Source organism: Dermacentor andersoni, unplaced genomic scaffold, assembly GCF_023375885.2.
Source record: "Dermacentor andersoni unplaced genomic scaffold, qqDerAnde1_hic_scaffold ctg00000040.1, whole genome shotgun sequence".
In the NCBI taxonomy this organism is placed as follows: domain Eukaryota; kingdom Metazoa; phylum Arthropoda; class Arachnida; order Ixodida; family Ixodidae; genus Dermacentor; species Dermacentor andersoni.
The window spans coordinates 4,713,873-4,719,025 of record NW_027314753.1 but is presented as its reverse complement, the minus strand read 5'-3'; positions in this window follow the sequence as shown (position 1 = coordinate 4,719,025).

Sequence of the window (5,153 nt, the reverse complement as noted above, 5' to 3'; positions counted from 1 at the left end):
ATATCTGTTCTTGATGAAGAGCTAATAATTTGTAAACTTCCTGCTTCTATTTTTTTCGCACTTTCAAATTTTTGTAAATCTTTTACCAAAATTCAGGCCCTAAATAGAAGTTTCGCTTCCAACAGTCGCTAGAAGTTACCGTTATGTCACGAATCAAATAAATCTTATTAAAATTGCTCCAGGGGTTATCTCAAAAAAGCGTTTCTGTGTTTTACATCTATTTGAATAAGCGGCGTCGGAGTTGGGCCCGAGGTAAAGCTTCCTCTTCACAGCTTCGCTGTTAAAAAAAAGAAGAAAAAACGCCTCAATCTTCAATATTGCCACCCCAGATTTCGTCACGATAGCACCGTCACCGTCGGCACGACTCCGTGAGCAGCAACCAAGCTGTTCACTTTCGTTATCGTCCTTCCCTCGGCGGCAGCGCATCGTCTTGATTTCATCGTATTTTTCATTTTCATCTTTATTTTTTTAGCAAAACCATTACAAGGTTTGCGCAAGGTAAGGCAAAATGAGGGCGTAATCCTCCTAAGGCCTTTACCTCGCTGGAGCAGCAGAAGTAGCAGTTTACTAATAAAACAAGGTACAACTAATAAGACAGAAAACTTGAAAACTATTTACAGCAAAATTTTAGACACATTGAAAAGTATCAACCGTTTGCCAAATAGCCAGTAACTAATACAGCACTGTAAAAAATAAGAACATTCTGCTATTAACAAATGTTATACATTCAGAATATAACATTACTATTGACATTAAACAAAGAAACTCCATTAACATGCGTTAAACACACTATGATCCGAAAATATTATGTATTGTATTGCATCTTTCAATTTGTGAATTGTTCTACAATTTATAGCTTCGTCAACAATGTTAGGGTGTGTATTACATAAACATATGCCAATAACGCACTAAATCTTCACCATCATTGCGACTTCCATCGCTTCTGCGACCAAGCAAGCTTTCGGCGGCACACGTTCACTGTTATATTGACACTAAAATTTTAAACTGCTTCCCTACGGTAAAACAGCGTGCATAAAATCGAAAGCGGACTGGCCGCAAGGAACATGCTCACGGGGCCATACTATTGATAACAGCATCACAAAAGGCTAGGTGCGGTAAGGTTGACTTTACAGGTTTGCAAGCATTGACTGACGGGCTAGTTGCTTCACTATCACAGAAATCACAACGCTTAAAGTTGTTAGCGCAGCGTGTGAGTGGTTCCTCCTTTCTGTCCCGTCTGTCTGTCCCGTCTGTTCTGTCTGCGACTTTACAGATGTTCTTTCTCTGCGTCAGTCACGCCTCCCAAGAGCGTTCGGACGGCTTTGACGAAGTGTTTGTTCGAGTGGCTCTGAGAAGCATGTTTATTCGAAATTATTTTGCTAGGCTGTATAATGTCGAGGACGGGCTCCGAACTGCTCATTTTCTTTAGCCACGTAAGATCGATTACTGAAAATTTAATTACTGTAGCTTTGTTAATTACGCACACAACTTGTCAATTTACTCCGCATCCAGAGGTTACCAATCTGAACTCTCGAATGATAAAAGGATGTCGCCACTACTTGTATTGGTGTAATAGTTTTGTTTGGTGCTCCCTATAAAGCAAGTATGAAAGCTTGGACAGGTAATCTTGGCTCAAATCAACTCCATGAGCTCAAGCACATGTGCCCAACCGTGCACTTCTGCCTTTATAACCGATTCTCCTATATTATACAAGCAGCACTTCAGCGCTAAGGTACATCACACAAGGTGTGCGGGAAAATTTTGCACCTTCCCAATTAAATACCTGAGCGCTGGTGGCATCAGGCTCGGTTTCCTGGCATCGTTAATAATAAAAGCAGCGGCCTGGGGAAAAGGATTGAATACATTTTCAGTACTTTATAGCATCTGGATGAGCGCGGACATGTTCGTCAGAACGAAAAGTGCTCAAGTATTAGGATGAGGGTTTCGCTGCATGTATTTTGGCTGTCTAATGTTAAAATCTAAAGAAAAGGTACTGTGATCTTGTGACAAATAATTATGGCATGAAATACCAGCTCCGACACAGTACCCGTGGTGGAACTGGCCTCTGGACTACTGGGCTACATTGAACCACGTAATGCTGGTTTGATAAATGCCAGTAATTGGAAAGTGTTTAGCTTTTGAATTTTAGGTATGCCTGTGCCGTTGTGCAGTTTTGTGGGCCCTTTTTACCACGAGGACTATGTTTCAGCTAATATTCAAAGCAACTCTATGCTATTTTTACTTATTTTACTATACCGACAGCATGTCAATTAGCGTGCAATTGATACTTCAGTAAGGGCGTTGCGTATTTGTGTTGTTTCTAGCAGGAGCGAGTAGTGTAAGAGATGACACTGGAGAGAAAGCGGTGAGCGAAGCCCGCCAAGAGTACTCAATGCCGTTTTGAAGAAAGCCTGCTACTTCAGTTGCTCAGGTCGCCAGAAAGGCTTGACTGGTAGCATACCGTTGGACGTATTTGGTAGCCGCATCGATAGACAGAAATTTTGCGGAAATAAACAGCGTAAAGGGGCCCAATGAGTTGAATGGCCTGTTCGAGCGCTGGCATAGTTTGAAAAATGAATGTCGCAAAGTATGACGCACTTCTTTTTGTCAGATGTAGAACTTTCGTAATTGGCCTTGTTTATAGGCGTCCCAGTGGGTATTTGGTTGAACTTTTCCGTCGATTTGAAACATTGCTTGATTCTCTATCGTCACCGAAAATACCTGTGGTAATTTTGGGTGACTTTAACATTCATTTGTTGCAACCTATTAACACATCAGTTAATGAATGTGTCGACCTGTTATCAACGTATGGCTTTTCAAAAAACAATATTGCTTTGCCTAATCGCGCCTCTGCCTCTAGTGAAACCTTAATTGATTTGTGTCTGACTAACCGTGATTAAAGGGACGTGAAAGCGCGAGTGCTTATAAGTTCTGTCAATGATAATTTACCTTTGTTCTGCTTCGTTCCTAAACGCACCTTTCCACAGGTTACCACAGAACACTCGACAAAAACTACGCGATGATAACTAAGCGCGAAATAGATAATTTCCTTCAAAATATCGCATCTGTGAACTGGGATGAAATTTTAGATGAAAAAGAAATCTGATTCAAACCTTTTATGCAAAAGTTTTCTCGAGAAAATTATTGAAATTTACAAATACAGTGGAACACCGTTCATACGTTGTTCATCGGACCGAGAAAAAGAACCTGACAGCCGGGAAAACGCAACAGTGAGGAAAGCTTCGAAAATGAATGAAAAAGTGCAGCTTCAGCTATTGACAATTGATTTCCACAGAGTGCGCTTAGAACTTAAGAAAGCCTAGAATAGTGGCTTGCCGTTTCTTTCACTTGCTAGAAATCACCACACGTTTCTCAATAGCCTGGAAGGCCGCATTGCTGTCGGCGTCGCTGTGAGGTGCGACGTACCTGCGGAGGAGGTCCAGAGCAGCGACAGCTTTTCCAAAGCTAGGATTTGGCAACTCCCCGGCATCATGCGGCTCGTGCTCCTCGTCGTCACCGCGCCACGGCAATGGCAACGGGCGAATGAATATCCGCGGGAAATTTTGCCCTCTTTGGCGTAATCATGCTAACGTGCTAACGATTGTTAGTATTGCTGCGAAGCGCGCGCGTCCGAGCAGCCAGGTTGCGCGCAGCGCGGCGTGGTTTCGCGAGAAATATAAACAAGAGAGGAGAGCTGGCCCGATAGGCGGAGCAACGCCATGAGCAACGCCAACTTCCGGCTTCCCTTTAGCTATAGCTTCACGACGAGTGACGTCAGGGCCTCTCCTGAGTTCTCTTCCTCCGTGAGTCGACCCGTTCAACAAACCATGTGGTGATCGTAATCACAGCGATGATAGTGAGAGCATTTTTCACGAATGGCCACCTAGTGGCGGCCTCTCGAACTGGCGCGCTTCTTCTTGCAGCCAGTTCCATAGCCAAGCCCGGTCAAAACTTGTCAAAAGCCAAAATGGCGGTTGGAGCGCGTTGTCTACTTTAGCCCAGGTGGGTTCGGGTTGAGACGCATCATGCGGGAACGTTTTCACAGCTACTACGCAACAGCGGGGTTCCTTATACATTGGATCCTATGGAAGCTATGCCGTGACCGGATGAAAAGAACGCAGCAGTGAGGAACGTAACAGCGGGGTTCTACTGTATTCGTTTCCTTTGGTAACTGTTAGAAAGTTTAAGCAAGCGAGAAAACCCTGGGTTACCTACGACTTTGTCAGGAGAATCAAAGCACGAGTAGGCTCTTTCCCAACTTCCTGAAATTTAAGGACACATAAATTTTCAAGCAATATAAGAAATCAGGAACAGGTTAAATGCCGACATAAAAAAGTCACGTGTTGATTACTAGGCTAACAAATTGACGGACATTCTTTATGATCCTAAAAGAACTTGACGAACTCTAAGGGACTTATTGCGGTACACAAAAACAGCATTCCCCAGGAACTTACGTATGGCGCTAAAGCCCTAAGTGGTAAGTCCATCGCTGAAGTATGTAATCGGCAGTTCTTGTGCTTTGGCTCCTTTGACTCGGAAGTTAGCGACAACATTAGGACTATATTAACACCAGTTTGCAGGATACTATGTATCTTCGTCATGTTACACCTACAGAAATCGCACACATTATTAGCAATATAAAGAACAGCTCCTCTTGTGGTTATGACGGTATTAAAGTAGCACCAATTAAAGCAGTCGTGGATTTATTATGCAGTGTTCATTGTGACATAACAAACATTGTGTTTTCTACAAGCACATTTCCGGATAACACGAAAATCGCTAGGATCGTCGTATTGCATAAAGGTGGCGTCACTGATTGCATCACTAATTACCGGCCGATATCCATACTTCCAGCTTTTTCTAAAATTATAGAAAAAGCCTTAAATTCTACAATAACTGGACACATGCATAAGCATAACCTTATATCCCCGAATTAGTATTGCTTTCAAAGGGGTAAATCCACTGAATCTGCGTTACTTGAAATACGTGATAAAACTGTTACCTATAGAGAAAACCAATAGCACACAATAGGCCTATTTTGAGACTAATAAAGCATTTCATTCAATTAAACATGACATGATTTTTTCTAAATTACCCTTTTATAGAATCAGACGCATTTAACTAGACTTACTGCGTAGCTATCACACCACTCT